This window comes from Phyllostomus discolor, chromosome 4 (genome assembly GCF_004126475.2).
Source record: "Phyllostomus discolor isolate MPI-MPIP mPhyDis1 chromosome 4, mPhyDis1.pri.v3, whole genome shotgun sequence".
NCBI classification, from domain to species: Eukaryota; Metazoa; Chordata; class Mammalia; order Chiroptera; family Phyllostomidae; genus Phyllostomus; species Phyllostomus discolor.
The window spans coordinates 46009791-46027977 of NC_040906.2; the positions used below are offsets into that span (position 1 = coordinate 46009791).

At 42.5% G+C, this 18187-nt stretch overlaps 1 protein-coding gene across 8 annotated transcripts in view; it reads right to left on the bottom strand.

Annotated features, from left to right (window-relative positions):
• Window positions 1-12010, bottom strand: part of OSBPL6 (oxysterol binding protein like 6) — a 201482-nt gene extending 189472 nt beyond the window's left edge. For 7 of the 8 annotated variants that reach the window (XM_036023244.1, XM_036023249.1, XM_036023246.1 and 4 more), the window contains exon 1: window positions 11902-11974. The gene's annotated coding sequence lies outside the window, so the exon portion shown is untranslated. Of the gene's footprint in view, window positions 1-11901 lie in introns of all 8 variants that reach the window. The other variant, XM_028509688.2, reaches the window with a different exon arrangement.
• Window positions 12011-18187: the final 6177 nt, after the last annotated feature.

Here is an 18187-nt window from a genome sequence, read left to right on the forward strand (position 1 = left end):
CCATAAGTTTTTCTATTATGAATACTAATATATCAATTTTCAATTAACACGCTAAAAATAATAACTAGCACTTAGACAGCACTATGTGCCCATTCTAAGAAGTGTATATGCATTAACTCAATCTATCCTCCCAACAATCCTTTGTTGTAGGTTCTATTTTTGTATTTTCCATTTCGTGAATGAGGTAACTAAAGCATAGAGTTAAACTACTTATTCAAGGTCACGCAGCTAGACATGGTGAAGCTAGGATGTGAACCTAGGCAGCCTTGGTGGCCTCAGTCTGTGCTAGTAATCCCAAACCTTTCCTAAATAGCTATTCACTATAAGAATCTACTATACGTAAGTATTTTAAACATATTTAGAACTTTTCATAGAAACTCGCTTTTTATAAATAATATATTTTTCTGTAATATAAACAAATATATCTGTATTAACTACATCAAAGTTTGCCTAAAGTATACATACAAAATTTACTAATGCATATTTCATTATGTCAATTTTGCATAAAATATTACAATATTTCCAGCTATTTTACCTTACTTCTGGATGTTTAAAGGTATTACCAATCTAACATGGAATCTTGTTGACTAACTATCTTGGGAAATGTATATTTCCATATAGTCCTTTCTGTATTCTGTATTGATTTTTAAATTCATAAAAAACCTGAAAATATTTATAAATCTGTGACATAAATCACACTAATGCTACGGAACACTCGGTGTCAGAGATGACAACCATAACAATGTTATAATCTTGTTGAAAATGACAACTTAATATATGATGTTAGGTTTTTAAAGGCTATATTTGGCCTTAATTTCTTACAACTAGAAAATAATCTCTACTATTACAAAGTCTGCTTACTTCTCAGATGTTGTTAAACTTAAGCTTTTAGGTTAATAAATCTAAATATAGTGAGGGAGAAATCTAAGTCAAGTTCAGGTACATTAATGCCGACAGGCTCATTCCATAGGTCATTGTACTTGCTGTTCCACCCGCCAGGAAAGGATCTGCACCCAGATTTTTTTTTCCACAATCTGCCCCTTCCATCTGTCAGGCTCAACTCAAATGTCTCCACCTAGCAAGGCATCATTGCCTAGCCAGTCTACCCAAAGAAGCCCATTGCTATGGGTTGAATGTATCCCCCAAAAGATATGTTAAAGTCCTAACCCCCAGAATCTCAGGATGTGACTTTATTTGGAAGTAGGGTTGTTGCAAGGTAATTAGTCACGATGAGGTCACACTGGGGTAGGGTCAGCCCTTAGTCCACTAAGTCTGGTGTTTCAATGAAGAGGAGACAGACAGACACAGAGACTTGAGGGAGAAAGCCATGCGAAGCAGGCAAGGTGAGAGCTGTGCCACCACAAGCCAAGGAGTTCCAGGGGCTGCAGAAGGTAGAAGAGGCAAAGAAGGACCCACCCAATTTTGGATTTCTGGCCTCCAGCTCTTTGGAGAATACATTTCTACCACTTTATGCACCCATTCACAGTACTTGTTACAGCAGCCCTAGGAAACTGATACACCCACTGCCAATAGCAACTAACTGCTCTTGCCCCATCAGTCACTTTTACTGTTGTCATAGTTCTTAATAGTATCTAAAACAGGAGTATGCTTTACTGATTGTCTCTGTTCGTTAGAATGTCAGTTCTAACACAGCAGAGTCTTTTTCTGACTTCAAAGCACAGAGTATGTAGTAGATGCCCAAGAAATATTTTGTCCAATAAGTGAATGATCCTTAGACCAATAACAGGATTAAAGAATATCAGAATGATAACGCATTTCTGATACCTGAAGCAACTATAAACCTTCCTATAATCTAATAGCAAAGTCTAATACCAGATTTATCTTGCACTTGAGTGAGATGCACTTCGTACCATCTTCACTATCTGGCACAGTCTGGGAAATGAACCTTTGAGCAACAGAAAAACAGCTTCAGCAAAATGAGAGGGAGGAAGAATTCCTTACTACTTCAAAGATGTGGCTGAAATAAAATTACTTCTTGAACAAACGTTTTCTATGTGTCAGGAGAGAAGGCTTGTCTCGTGGAAAGGTAGTAGAAGCCTGACAACTACTGGAACGAGAAAGCAAAAGACCTTCAAGAAAAACAAGTCAGTTAGAGTTAAAAGAGAAGGATTCTGAGGTTATTTGGTAAAGGGGCAATGAGTGCAGCCCCACAGCCACACCATCTCTCTGGAAGGCATAAACACAAATGGGAATCCTTAGACTGAGTCACTGGCAACACTGCAGGGGCTCTCTGGTGTTGGGGGCTCTACACAACTGTTTAAAGTGAAGTCCATCCTGAAGGAGGAGTACATAAACACGGCTCACCTGCTTACACAACCACAGCAAAGATTACAATTAAGCTACAAAATAACTATCACCCAGAATAGGCAGAAAAGCAAGCGATATAGAAGTCACATTCATTCGTCCAGGTAGGAGGCACGGAGATGCAGAGACATGGAGACGTGGAATAGGGTTGCACAACCACATGTGGTGGGTAAAAATCGGGAGGGACATCTAGGGAGTGAGGGATCCCAGCCCCTCACCAGATCGTCCAGCCCAGGGTTCCAGGGTTCCAACACCAGGAAGGCAAGTCCCCATAACTTTTGGCTGTAAAAAACCAATGGTGGTTGGAGCGGCAGAACAAACTGCAAGATTCTCAAGCATCTCCTCTTAAAGGGCTCACAATGGTCTTAGAACTTATGCAGATTCACTCCCTCTTGGCTACAGTACCTGGGCTGCAGCTGGAAGGGCACCAGTGGCATATGGGGAAGAAACTGAAGTGTCTGGCATCAGGGTGAGTGCCAGGGGGCAGCTCCCCACTGGGAAAAACTCCAGAGGCCAGGCAGCAGCCACTGTCCCTTTTCAGAGCCCTCCTCCGCACACAGCCACAGAGTGTCCACACCATATCTGAAACTCCATCAACCTGGTTCACAGGGCTTGCTCCGTCCTAGTCTTTACCTAAGACATCCAACTTTTAGGTGAACTTTCTTACATAAACACCACACTATGAAGACTGGGAGTCAAATCAGCTCTACCTAATACACAGAAACAAAAACAGGGAGGTTGCCAAAATGAGGAGACACAGAAATATGGCCCAAATGAAAGAACAGAACAAAATTCCAGAAAAAGAACTAAATAAAATGGAGATAAGCAATCTATCAGATCCAGAGTTCAAAACACTGGTGATCGGGATGCTCCAGGAACTCACTGGGTACTTCAACAGCATAAAAAAAGACCCAGGGAGATAAAGGTTACACTAAGTGAAATAAAGAAAAAAAATACAGGTAACAACAATGGAGTACATAAAGCTGAAAATCAAATCAATGATTTGGAAGACAAGGAAGAATAAAATTCAATCAGAAAGCAAGAAGAAAAAAGAATCCAAAAAAAAAAAACGAGACTACTATAAGGAACCTCTTGGGACAACTGCAAATGTACCAAGATGTGAATCATAGGGGTGCTAGAAGAAGAACAGAAAGAGCAAGAAATTGTAAACATATTTGAAAAAAATAATGAAAGAAAACTTCCCTATTTTGGTGAAGAAAATAAACATACAAGTCCATCTGGAAGCACAGAGAAGCCCAAACAAGTTGGACCCAAAAAGACCACATGAAGACACATCATAATGAAAATGCCCAAGGTTCAAGATAAAGAGAGAATCTTAAAAGCAGCAAGAGAAAAGTAGAGAGTTCCCTACAAAGGAGTTCCCATAAGACTGTCAGCTGATTTCTCAAAAGAAACTTTGCAGGCAAGAAGGGGCTGGAAATAAGTATTCAAAGTGATGAAAAGCAAGGATCTACATCCAAGATTACTATATCCAGCAAAGCTATCATTTAGAATGGAAGGGCAGATAAAGTGCTTCCCAAACAAGATAAAGCTAAAGGAGTCCATCTTCTCCATGCCATTATTATATGAAATGTTAAAGAGACTTATTTAAGAAAAAGATCAAAACTATGAACATTAAAATGGCAATAAATCCATAACTATCAATGAATCTAAACAACAAACTAAGCAAACAAGCAGAACAGAAACAGATTCATAGATATGAAGATTACTTAGAGGGTTAAAAGCTGGAAGGGAGGAATGGGGGAAAAGAGGCAGGGATTAACAGTACAAATTGGTAGTACAGAATAGACAGGGGGAGGTGAAGAATAGTACAGGAAATGGAGAAGCCAAAGAACTTACATGAATGACCCACAGACATAAAACTAAAGGGGGGGGGGGGACTGCAGGAGGGAATGGTGGATACTGCATTGGGGAGGGCAAAGAGGAAAACTGGGACAACTACAATAGCATCATCATTACAATATATTTTTTAAAAATACAATAAAATAAAGTGAAATCTATACAACATTCTAGAGAGATTTCCATTTTTAAAAAAGCTTTGACATTAAGGGGGAAAAGGTTCTTGTTTACTAGGGGAAAGTGTCACCTCTGGGCAATATTTCTTTCCTTGAAAATGCCAGAAAAATGGTGCCCTGCTGAGCAGGGACGTGTGCTCCGAGGGAAGCAACCTGATGTCCAACAGAGCAGACTCTTCAGGAGCTTTAAAGACAGAAAGGAAAAAAGGAAGAAAATAAAAATTAAAATGTAAAAAAAGAACAAACAACAAAACAGGAAACAGACAGAAAAACATTAGAAAAATAAACAAAACAAAAAAACAACAGCAAGAAAAACAAAACAAAAAAGTAAAAAAAGACAGAAAGAAATAGTAAAAAGGCTCGGCCCTAAAAAAGGAGCTCCCCTCTGTTTGGAAGAACAAAATACATAGGAGGCAACCAGAGGAAGACACACAGTGGGACAGAGAACAAGGAGAAGCTGCACACTTGTCAGGGATGGTTCATGAGGGATCAGGTGAGGTGGTGCTAAAGGAGAGACGGAGGGAGGGAGGGAGAGAGAGAGGGAGAGAGAGATATAAAGAAAACACAAACGATTTGTTGTTCCACTTACTTGTGCATTCATTGGTTGCATCTTGTCTGTGCCCTGACTGGAGGTCAAACCCACAACCTTGGCCTATCAGAACAACCCTCCAACTGAGCTACCAGGCCAGTGCTGTCTTACCAGGCTGTACCTTAATATTCAGTACTCCTTCATGGGCTCTAGGAGGACAAAGGCACAATGAAACAATCGTGCTTATGAAAAGCATGTGTTTAAGAGCAGACCATAAAAGGTTTTAGAAGTTATTATAAAAATATTCCAGGGAGTGGCTACGTCAAGGGATGAATGGGCATAATCACATCGATAAAAGGAGAGTGGAAACATCAGTGATTCCAGAATGGACTCCCAAAACCAAGGCCACTTTTTAAAAATGCAGAGTCCTAGACACCATACCAAAACTCAGGGGTAGCAAAGGATCTCAAGGCTGTCACCCATAAAGTAACATTTTTCTCCATTTTATCGCTGCAAGCTGCATCTGATGGAGTCGGAGTAGCAATCAACACCATCTCCATTTCTGTGCTCTCCCAGCCTCAGGCTTCTGACACCACTTTCTTCAAAGTCTGTTCTCCCCGAACTCTCTCTCATCTACACTCGATGGGCCCTAATCAATGTCCCTGGGGTCTCCCTCCCAGTAAGATCAGTCAGCCGGGGGCACAGTGACAAGGGCAGGGCAACTGCAGGGAAGCAAGCTGTGCCAACTCAGCCCCAAAGGGCAACCGCTTCCACTTTCCCTCCTCCTCAAACTTGAGCCTGTCAGGGTTGCAAGGAGGGCGAGTCTTTTGGCAACTACCATGGACCTAAAGTTGCAAAGGAATGCTATTGGTTATAATTACTCAGCATTCCTGATCAGTACAAGTGAGCCTCAAGAAGCTGAAAGTTTATCTTGGTTTGATAGATAACCTGACACATTTAAACATCCAAACAGCGGTAAAGAGTATGCTAAATAAGTATCCTTCCCTCCCCACCCCAACCACCCAGCTCTCTTCCCAAGAGGCAATCGTTATTACCAGTTTCTTGGGTCACCTTCCTGAAATAATCTGTAAAGTTACAAGAATAAACACGTATCTATAAACTCATATTAAACCTCACTGGCCATAGACTCCTCTGCAACTCGACCTGTTCCCTCATATCTTAGAGATTGTTCCCATCAGCAAATATAGAATGATCTCATTCCTTTTAACAGCTACCCAGTTTTCTTTCTGCTTGTAATTTATTTAAGGGATCCCATATTGATGGATATTTAGCTGTAAAACTTTTGTCATTACAGATAATGCTGCAATAGATGTCTGCGAAAATTCATTTTGCGACGTACATCTGTAGAAAAACGTCTTAGATTTCTTGAGTTGAGAAGGTAGGTAAATTTTTACTTGTGGCAATCTTTCAAAACTGCTACACAAATGCTAGACCATTCTGTAGCCCTTCCAACAATGTATGAGCTTGCCAATTTCCCCCCAAACCTCACTACCATAAGGTATTAACAGACATCAAGATCTTTGCCAATTTAATGGACTAAATAGTTTAAAATTACGTTTCTCTTATCCTGGGTTGAGCATTTGTAATTCCTTTCCTGTGAACTGTTTGTTCGTTGCCTTCACCCTTTGCCTCTGAGATCAGCAGTCGTTTTTCTTACTGACTCTTAGGAGCTCTTTGGATATTAAAGAGTTACTCCGTGTCTGTGACACATGTGATAAATGGGTTGTTTGGCTGGTGTGGTGATGTTTATCTTCTGCTTGTTACACATACTATCTCTTCTTAGGTGGAGTTAAATGTATCAATATTTGTGCCTTCCTTATTCGTTAAGATTTATCAAATATTTACAAGTGTATAGACAGACCTCTTCTCTAATATCTGTTCTCCACAAGCCCTCAGATTTCTACTTTTATTTCCTCTGTTGGCACTTTTTGAAATGAGGCTAGAAGACAACCTACTTCCCACCCTGACCTTCCTATTCCAGTATCCTGAGTTCCTGTGGATTCTGCTCTCTACTTCATGGAGTTATGCGCAAACCCTACGTTTGCTTGGCCTACCTTGGAGATCACACTCTTTTTATAGTTCTTGCTTCAATGTGAAGTTTACTGAGATCAAAAAGAATTTAATGTCTTTTCATAATCAACATGCCATTCAAACTGTGCTACTTTTTCTATTCCAGGGAAATTATAAAACAAAAGTTGTCCAGATTGATGCCTATGATGTGAGAATATGCAAAACCTTGCCTAGCTGCTCCAGCTAAACAGAAAACAAAAATGTTACCTTAATTAAAAATAAAATCAGACTTTAAACTTTATCTCCAGAAGTGGTTTTTTAACTATTGAATGTTCTTTTAGATACTTTATTCTTCAAACTTTAGTAGCTGATAAGGTTGTTACTTGTGACATCGTATTTATTATGTATAAAAATATCAAGGTAACATTTTCAAATTCATGACAAAACTTAAGCACTGGTTTAGCAGATGTGAAATAAAGCCATTGCTGGAAATTGAGGCCAGGTTTATTTTAGGTTTGATTTTGGAAAAAAAGATTCTAAAAATACAGTGCTGTTGTTCTCCCTTCTGTTTCCACACTCTTTTCAAAAGGTGGATAGGTCTGTCTCAAGAGCTACAATGAGAACTGCCTCCCTAAGATGCAAGATAAAAAAGCAAAAAGTAATGTTCTATTTCTGACTCAATTCCCTCTACACTTTAATTTTCTCTTATATTAGTATTTGGAAAAAGAATAACAAAGAAGGAGACAGAAAAGTACATAGCACAGGATAATTTAATTTTTCTCTATCCCATTCATTGATTAAAAATAAAAGCTACGGATACCAAAGAAGCAAACACCAGAACATTTTAAATACTGATATTTGCAGTGTTTAGTCCTCTCATCATGCCCTCAAAAACAAACATTTCTCTAAAAACTTATGAAAATTTAAAGCTATATGTATGATTTTACTTTTTATGCCTCCACTCAAGGAAAACGATAGAAAAGAGGTTTAAAATCCCACTGCAGAGGTCGCTATGTGGTCATTTTCTCACTCACCTACACAAAATGTGGGGAAGAACTTAATTTTCTGTTACCAGCAACAAAAGTAAATTGTTCGGCATATTCCCTCCTAGCTATCCGAGTATTTGCAGTGGGGCGAGCGCCTCCCTGGAGCAGACTCTGGGCCTCAGTTTGCCTGTCTGAAATATGGGTGCGGTTGGGATAGATTTTTTTTAAAGCCCTTTTCAGCTCTAACATCTTATGAATCTATTAAAAAGGTCATTCAGGAATCAGCACATCAACCAAACATGAGTATTTCCAGTGTTTGGGATTTTTCCTCATATATTTCATAAATTGACATACAGATTTTCCTAAACAGAGAAACAAAACCCATCATATTTTTTTAAAAAGATGATTTGTGCGGACAGGTGGGGGGAGCAGAAATCTGTACTTGAAAAACAATAAACAATAAAAAATAATAATAAAAGGTAATTTTTTTGTCTTAATCATGAATTCTTTGTACTCAGTCTCATACCACTGGTGAAACATATACAAATGACAATCTGCCACTATTTTACTTAGGTGTTTTTTACTTATTTAAACTTACTTAAAGTTATTTCAAGTTTAAGAGTTAAGTTAAATAGTTAACCCTGTCTCTCACCCAGTTACCCTTCAGACAGTCCTGAGTATTAAGCTACTTGGGTTGGCATCATTCCCAGCTGTGCCGTTTGTCATCGTGAGATGCAGATTTCCGGACACACTGGCCCTGTCAGAGGGAATTCCCTTCCCAGTTTTCTTCAAATGGAAAACTCTCATCTCAATCAGCAGCCTCCGAAGTAGGGACCCTGCCTTGGGCCTTTCTCCCTAGCTCCAACCCTCAAATCCATCAGTTCCCTGGCTGTTTTCATGAACGCTTTGCGTGGCTCACTGTTGGACAATTTCACAAGGCTTCCTCCACTTGTTTTTATCATTTCCTCGGTCTGAGACGGCCTTCTTGTTCTCAGCAAGGCCTGCTCATCCTTCCCACAGGGCTCCATCATGAACTCTGGCAATGCAGGCCCGAACTTGGGGACCGCTGCCTCACCCCTCAGCCATCACCGTGTGGATCTTCAGGTACATGTTCTGCCTCATAAAGACTCTGTACTGTCCTTACTTTCTTTGTCCTTAGAACTTTAAAATCGTCACTGATCCACACATAGCCCTCTATTTTTTTTTTTAACAAAATGATTACCTATGAACTTACTACCAAACCTGAGTACTATATCATCACCACTGTCTTACATTCACTTATGTGTTCTTCCACGTGATAGCCTTCCGGTCAGTTGTCCCAAAACATAACTGTTGTCCTGTTTTAAGTTCATTATTCTCTTACTGAAAAAAAATGTATTTCAACACACATATAAATGCTTGATTGTATTTTGATGATTTGAGTTTGCTTGTCTCCCTGGCTCATGTAAATTAACAATTTTGAAGGATAATTTGGTAAGATCTAATAAGTTGAATATTCATACATACACCCTTCCTATCAAAAATCCCATACCCAGGTACCTAACCAAGAGTAATACTTGCACGTGTGCCCCAGAACACATCAATGATCAAAACAGCACTCTCTGCAATAGTTTTCAACAACAACAAAAAGGCTATCGGCAGAACAGAGAAATATATTGTGTTATAGACACATAAGGCATGAATCTTGATAACATCATGCTGAAGGGGGGAAACAAGTCACACAAGTCAACAGATAGGATAAGACCACTTTTTCAAGATAAAATACAAACTTAAAAAGGAATGAAAATATCCTCATTTTGAGAAGTCATGTTTTGTCCTCCCAAACTAGATGACAAACTCTTGAGGGCAGGGACACTTTTTATTCTTATTTGTATCTCCCACGTGCCGAGACCAGTGTCTCAAACAGATGGTGCTCCATAAGCACTAATCTACTGAATGATCACCGAAACCTACCTCATTTAGGACTTTTAATAAAATTTAGATCTTCTCCCTCATCTAACAGTTTCATTCATAAAGTTTCATAAAACTTTTATTTACTTATAAATTAACTTAATTCTATTTCTGCAGTGTAGCAGTACAGGTCTCCAAACACAAACATTTCATCCTGGAAGTACTTTACCTTTCTTCTTGGAGTAAAGGTAACAGTTAAAGCAATCTAGGGACAAGAAAACTTATTCTATGTGATCCTGCACGAGTCCAACAGAATCTTATAGTACAAGTAAGTGACACTGAAACTGAGATATCCCAAAAGGGATGTGTTCACTGAATATATAATTGAGTTATCTCACCAAAACTGAAAATAAGTGCAAAAACAGTTTTTAGACTTTCAAAAAGCAAAGCTTTTAATTTCAAATCATTTTGTCTTTACTTTGAGAGAAAAAAATCATTTTAGGGAGAAACACATGAAACTTGGGGTAAAAGAATAATAGGAATTCTATTCCACCAATCAGGGCCTTCCTTATAACCCAAGGAGGGCTATGCATAGTCTCTGGAGGTGATTATCGTCAAATTACGCTGCATCTTCCCTTCGACCTTGGGAACTCTGCTCGCTCTGAGTTACTGCGAGGTCTTCTGTTTCATTTATTATTAGTCTTTGTATCTGCAATGCTGTAACATTAAACAGGAATATCAACACTGGGAGCTTGCAGTACCTAAAACAGTAGAAAGGCTTCCAAAAACAAAGTGGGGGAGGGTTACAGCCAAGAGGAAAACAAAGTTAAGGATATTAAGATGAGATATTTTAAAATTTTACCTTTGAAGAAAGACCACGTTTAATTAGCTGTGTGATATTACCATCCATTAGCCTGCAATTTTTAAATTTAAGAAAAGACATTCAATAGAAAGTATTTTATTTGGAAAGATATCACAACTGAATACGACATACAATTTGTTAAAACTAGTCCAGCGACTGGAAAATGGAAATTGTAATAGAGAAAAGCCTATAGGACTTTCGCGTCCGGGAGAAAGAAAGAATCCGGTAACCCAGTACGTTCACTTACTTTCCTGTCATTTGCTCCATGTCCATTATGTAATGCTTTCCCCAGCTTTAGGTCTCTCTGTTTAAGCTACCGTCATGTATATCACTGAATTGCCACAAAATCAGCATAGGTCATAACTTTCAAAAAAAAAAAAAAAGCTTAAAAGATACCATGCAGATGTGTCTATAGACAGTAGAGGCTTTAAAATATAAAATCTGCTGCTGTCATTACTTCTTCCCCGCTTCCTCCCCAGGTCTCCCATCCCCTCCTCCCCCAGATACCCGGGCGACCCAATCTGCGGGCAGTTCCCGGCTGGTTGCAGGGGAAGCACGTCTTGACTGCAATGCAAACGCTGTCCCGGTCTGAACCAGGGATAGCAGACTCGGCCTGCCCGGGGTGTGGACGAGGGCTGCAGAGGAGGCTGCAGGGGCGCCAGCAGCTGGTGGGCAGGGGTGCCCCGTGAGGACAGTCCGCAGTGCACGCGCACAATAAAACCAAACGCTTAACTTCCCGGGCCGCTCCTCCGGCTCCCCGGATTCCCTGAAAGGTGCGGCGTAGGCGTTAGCTGGAGCCGGCGCGGGCGCTCGCACCCGCGCGGGCTCCGTTCTCCGCTGACAATTACATCAGTCCTTCTGCCTGCCCCAGCTTCATCCCCCCAGCAGCTTGGGGGAGCCGGCGTGGGGATTTGAGGGGATTTGTGGGTTCCAGAGCCACGCGGCCGGAATTCCCCAACAACGAAGGGGAGGGGAGGGGGGCGAGTAGGGACCGTGACCCAGACGCCCCCTCCCATCTCGGCCTCCAGGCTGGACTAGCACCACCACCCCCGACTCCCGGACGCCGGGCTTGTGCGGGCAGGCGAGCCCCCAGAGGACTGCGATGCTTCTGGGGCCCAAAACCGAGCTACCCACCCGCGCGCCCCTCTGAGTCCACGGCCCTCCGGACGCACAATGCCCCCAGCCCCGGCGCGGGCACCGTCATATCCGCTCCGGGGGTAACCTATGCAGCTAGACACCTACCTGGAGGCGAGCGGCGGCGCCGCCGATCCTGCCGCAGCAGCGGCGGGAGACGGCCCCGGCGGGCGGACGGGCGCGCTGGCTGGCTGGCTGGGGAGCAGAGCCGCGGTCTCCAGCACCGACAGCGGCGGCGGCGGCGCTGCGCCTCCAGTGGCCCGCCGCGCCGCAGCCCCTCCTCTCCCACGGGCGGGGCGCGCTGGCGGGGCGGTGCTCCCGGCTCTCCGCCCCCGGCTGGCTGCCCGGGCGGGAGTGGAACCGCAAGTGGCCGGCTTTCCCGCGGCGCTCCTGCGCCGCCCCGCACTCCATACTACGCCACCGGGAGAGCCGGGCGGCGGGGGCGGGGGGAGGCACTCGGGACCTCCGACTCGCTGGTTCCCCGTGCCTGGGCTAACCCCAGGCCCGGCCCCTTTGGAGAACCTCTGGTTCCAGAGATCGCCGCCGTGGAGACGGGGCTTCTCCGGGCCTGAGCACCCGGGAAGCGTCCCCGCCCTCCCAGGCCTGGGGAGGTGGGGGCCGGCGTTTGCAAAGGGTGGCCTGGAATGGCCCCAGCGAGCACCGTGAGAAAGCGGATTCAGAAGGGAACGGTAGGTCGGCGGCCTCCCCGGAGGCGCTGCCAAGCCCCTGACCAAGACCCTCATTCGGGGTGGTCAGTAAACCTGCAGCACCGTGTACCTGCTCCCCGCCGTCCCTGACGCTCGGGAGCAAAAACTTCTCAGGCCGAGATGCACTTGGGAAAGAACGCATCGGTTGCTTAAATACCCACCTCACTACAACCCATCCCAGCCTGTGCAGGGGGGCAGATTAATCTGAAGGCAGTTTTGCTGGAAAAGAATTAGGTAAATTAAAAATTTGCAGAGGTTTTTTTCTGTGAAAGGATGAGAAAATCTCAGAAATATCTCAAGATCTTTCTGCCATCACCACCTTCAGGGGAAGAAAATCCAGAGAACACATTGTAACAGGAACTGTTAGATAAAGAGCACTGGAATGCTTTGTGGGCTCTCGAGGGGTCCGAATTGGATGAGTTGGGGGTTGGTGCCTTCAAAAGTTGAAGATATTGTTACCCACTAGGCAACTGTGATAGTGTCTCAGTATTTGCTATGAAACTTAGTCAATTGTATGCACTTTTTCTCAAAATTTCTCTTGAAACTCCAATCCTACGTTTTGAATTAGCTTCTTCCACCTTAACTAGCAACGTTCTTACATTGCCTTGGCATAAAAGTAATAGATGCTGGCCCTTGGACACATCGCAGTTTCACCTTTACTCCTTCCCTGTGAATAACAGCATTCTCAAGCTCCCCACCTGGGCGCTGACCTTCATTTGATCATCCCCACCTTTTACTCCCTCCACCTGAGTTCCAGGAATAGAACTCTACTGAGACTGATTTCTTTCTAAAAAGAAAAGCAAAGCCCCATGTAGAAGAAAATCCGAAAGTGTGAAAAGAGATGAGAAGAGCGTGCACAGAATCTTTAACCTAAAGTAGTACTTCTCTATTATTTTTCACAAAACCTTTAATAGAAAACAAAACAAAACAAAACAACCATGAACTCTCCTGGAGGGGAGGCAAAGATCAAGACCTAACTCTCAGGTGTTATCAGAAGAATGCTCGCACATTTTCCACTCTATTCCATTTTATCTCCGTGTGTTTTGTTATTTTAAAATATAGGTTTTAAATATCACGACAAAAGTCTACTACCTGTCTCATTGATTAATGATCAAATAAGATATGATGGCTTTGGGGAAATGGATTAAAGACAGCAGACATTGCATACCAAGGCAGTTTCTCCACTCTGTGACTCGCAAAAGTTTGAAAACCAAGATTGGCATACATGTGTAAACATGAATGATAGTCTTTTCACTGCTTTTTGAGCTATGACAGTGTTATTGCTCAGAAGTTGCCAGAGAGTGATGTTTTCATTAGTGTACATTCTTTTTTTTTTTTTTTTTTACTAAAGATTTTATTTATTTACTTTTGGAGACAGGAAAGGGAGAGAGAAAGAGAGGGAGAGAAACATTGATCAGTTGCTTCTTGCACACGCCCTGGTGCCCTGACCAGGAATTGAACTGTGACCTTTTTGCTTTGCAGGACCACACCTAACCAAGTGAGCCACACTGTCCAGGGCTCATTAAGTGTATATTTTTGCTGAGAGTTTAGGTCACAAGTAACATGTTGGCTAAAAGTTTCTCTGCTCCCCAATCCATTCCTTTTATTTGTCTCAGAGAAGCACTTGTTCATGGACTTTTTCAGTGAAGGAAGATAATGACATTCTCAAAATACGATTAATGCTACAATTTCATAACAAGCAAATGAGCTGAGCCTCACACGAATCATAATCCCCACCATCAATGCTTTTCATACAACTCTCACACTTCACTTTTGTTGCATTTCATTGCGTGCAATCTTAGCTGGGGTTTCTCAAGAAGGCTGAAATGCTAATGCTTCATTGAAAGATGAAGTGGTATTTGTCGTTCTCTGACTGGTTTATTTCACTCAGCATAATACTCTCTATCCATCCATGCTGTTGCAAAAGTTAATTTCCTTATTTTTATGGCCAAGTAGTATTTCATGGTGTAAATGTACCATGCCATATGATTTTACTTTTGTGTGGAATCTAATGAACAAAGTAAACTAACATACAAAATAGAAACAGATTCACAGATACAGAGAACAGACTGACAGCTGTCAGAGGGGACTGTTAGAGGATGGCAGCATGATTCACACAAATTCTAGCAAGTACTAGAATCCCCAAGCAAGCACTGAGTGCTGAAACATTTTTGTCTTATCAAAATGCAACAAGCACAGGGTTTGATGAGTTCTGAAGCCGATGAGTACTGAGGCATGGCTGTATGTGGTATATCACCAACCTGGTCTATGCTTCACAAACCTGAAAAGACAGTCATCTGCTTGGCCATGTGAAGTGTTTATGGACAGGCTTTATTAAAAAAAACCTGGGCTCCAGAACAATCTATTACAGCGAGGACCAAAGAAGAAATTTAGCTGCCAGCTCCCTTCAGCTGCTATCTCCCACTGATCAAAATGTACTCCAGGCTGAGTGATCTGGCCCCTCCTGTAACTAGAGATAAACCCCATGCTCTGCAGCCCAGGGATGGGAATTGTGCTGGGTCATTCTACAGGCAACCTGGTTATACTGAAAACTATGTCTCCCAGATCTCCTTTCCCATATTGCAGGTGTGTATTTGTTAAGATAGACAAAACTGAAGTTACGTGAAATTTGAGTTTTATTTTAACAAAAGTAGCAGCCATTAAACTCTAAAATTGTCATTGGTTAGAGGTGGCCAGAGAAAAATGCCCAGGGGCAGGAGCATTCTTGTTTGTTCTGTGTTTTGTCTGCCGAATAACCGTGACCACAGCCAAGTTAACAGACTTCACGGACCCACAGAGGTGGTGGTTGCAGAGTCCACACCCTTCTGGAGACTCCCACACCAGCTGGACGTGCCTAGCTTCCAGACTGTCCTGCAAGCTTGAACTCCTTCGTGTCAGGGCTGGTTTCTGATCCTTCAGCAACCCCTTTTCAGATTCTCACTGCCCACAAGTGGGGAGGACTGATTTCTATAATAAATTCCTTATTCAACATAACTCATAGTGATTCTGTTTCCCTGATTGAATCCTCTCTGCCAGGGGCTTAAGCTTATGGCTGATCTGTTCAGGAGGCTTGTCCTGGGTCAGTCACTGGGGGCCAGTGGAGGCAGGGCACGTAGCTCAGAGACCTGGAGAGATGTGAGGCCAAGAGCGTCTGAGGAAGCGTTCTAGCTGGGTTATAACCAAGCCACAAAAATATCCATGCTGCTTTGCATTTGTTCATTGAGAGTGTTCAGTCTTAAAACTATTTCTATTATTACTAAATTAACCTACTTTGGTCAACCACTCCCATATCATCACAATGGCTTATTCCACCTTTGTTAAGGTATCATTTAAATGGAAAACAATAAATCAAAATCGCAGTTGGGCAGTTCTGACTAGTATCTTCCCCTAGCTATGAAAAGCATCCTGAGTTTCCCATTTTGTTACAAATCTGAACTTGAACATAAATTGAGCATTCCTTTTGTAGTTTACTCTTTGTAAAGTAGTTCATTTTTTCTGTTTTGTTTGTTGGTCGGTTTGTTTGTTTTTTAACAAATTTATCATTTTTACAATCCCAAAGAGAAAAATCAGAAGGCAAACTCTTTGAAACAATGAGTTCTTTCAGGAAGGTTGCAGAGTCCAGAGCGTCTGGAACACGATGAGTGCAGAAGAGAGTGTGGGAGAAAAAGGTAGTGGGGGCCGGATCATACAGGGCCTGCGAGCCATTGTGACGGCTTTGCATTTCATTCTGAGTGAGATGGGTACATATCACGGGTCCATGCCGTACAGTGAAATAGTTTGACCTATGTTTTTATTTTTTATATATTTTTAAAGATTTTATTTATTTAGTTTTAGAGAAATGGAAGGGTGGGAGAAAGTGAGAGAAACATCAATGTGTGAGAGATACATTGATCGGTTGCCTCTCACACACCCCCAACCGGGGTTCTGCAACCCAGGCATGTGCCCTGACTGGGAATCAAACTGGCGACCTTTCAGTTCACACGCTGGTGTTCAATCCACTGAACCACACCAGGCAGGGCTGACTTATGCTTTTAAAAAGCTGTGTGTGTGTGTGTGTGTGTGTGTGTGTGTGTGAAGAATAGGCTCTAAGAGGGAGAGGGTGAAAGCAGGGAGGAAGCTGTGCCATCATTCTGATGTGTCATAAAGGAGGACCCAGCCAGGAGGTAGAGTAGAGGTGGTAAGAAGTGGTAAGAGTTATGACTGAGACTTATTTTCATTGTACTATTTACTCGGTGAGATTGTAGCGAGGAAATGTTACTGCCTCCAGGTATGGGGGAATGCTGATCACAGCCAAAGATCCTAATACCTGAGAGTGACCGTTACAAGTGTCAATGCCTTTATCTGCCCAGCAACACAGCAGTGCCCCATTCTTTGGGCTTTGTAAAACACATAGACATGCATGTACTGAAACACAAGATTAGTCCACATGGAAAAGTGGAATGTTTGGGCATGTATGCGACAGACCCCTCAGGTGCACAAAAATTTAAAATGAAGTTTTCCCCCAATATTGTTGAATAAAATCAGCAAAATGAATTCCACTTTGCTTCATATCCCAGGGCCTAATTTGAAAAATAAGACTCATGTAAGCAACCTCAGAGCCAGAATATACTTACTCAGCCCAAACTTTTGCAGGACTAGACCTTTAAGGGGTCTTTGTGATTACTTCAGTCCTCCTTCCCCTCCAGAGGAGCTAAGGGAGTGAGAACCTGACCTTCCTGCTGGACAAGGATGCTAAGGGCATGGAATGTTTCCTAAGGATGAGCGGCATGGCCGTGGGTGCTGCTGACCTGAGGTTCCTGACATCTTCCTTCCAGTTCCACGGGAGGGTCATTTCCCCGGGTTTGTTTCTAGACCCTCTGCTATGATAAGGAATGAGGAATAGAGCAAAGACGTGGTCAGATGCTTAGGTGGTTCCCAGACATATGTGTTAAAGACATTGAATCACAGAATGAGAAAGTCTTTTCATCTCTCTCTTTTTGGTTGACCTCAAGAAGCCTCAGTTTGGTGTCCATATATTTTTACCATCTCTCTTAACACTTGCAAATTTCCCATTTTAAGAAAGGGCAAGTAGGACTGGGTTCAGAGCCTTTGACCGTACTAGTGTGTTTTCAGAAGTTGATGACATTTCATATTTGTTTGTTTGAATTGCATTTATTTTTAGAGTTATTTTCAGTTTGTAGCTTGTGATACAGTTGTGATATAAAGTTCATTTTTAAAATTCATTCATTTATGAATATTTTAAAAAAGAAAGTCTATTTAAAAACATTAGAGGAGCAGTACTGTAACTGAATGGCCAAAAAAAAAATCATTAAAGCAGCAAGAAAACAACTGAAACTGAGAAAAACTGCTACCTGGAAAGAGCAAAGTCAGAAAGGCTGACATTATAAACCAGGACCAAGCTTTTCTAGCAGTTTGACCTTGACTGGGTGTCTGGCCCTGTCTGAGTCCAGGCTCTTCATCATAAGGGAGGTGAAGAAACGTCCTGAGCCCAGGGAGGCCGCTGTGCGGGCGGTCACAGTAACGTGCACAGTCCTCCTGCAGAGAACGCCCGACAAGTGTTCCAGGGTGACCTCTGCCTCCCCGAGACCCACCTGTCCTAGGAGATGAAGCACCAACCTCAGGATCTTTATGCAACATTTGCTTTTCCTGGCGGGTTTGATGCGACCACTAATCCCCACAGAACTGCT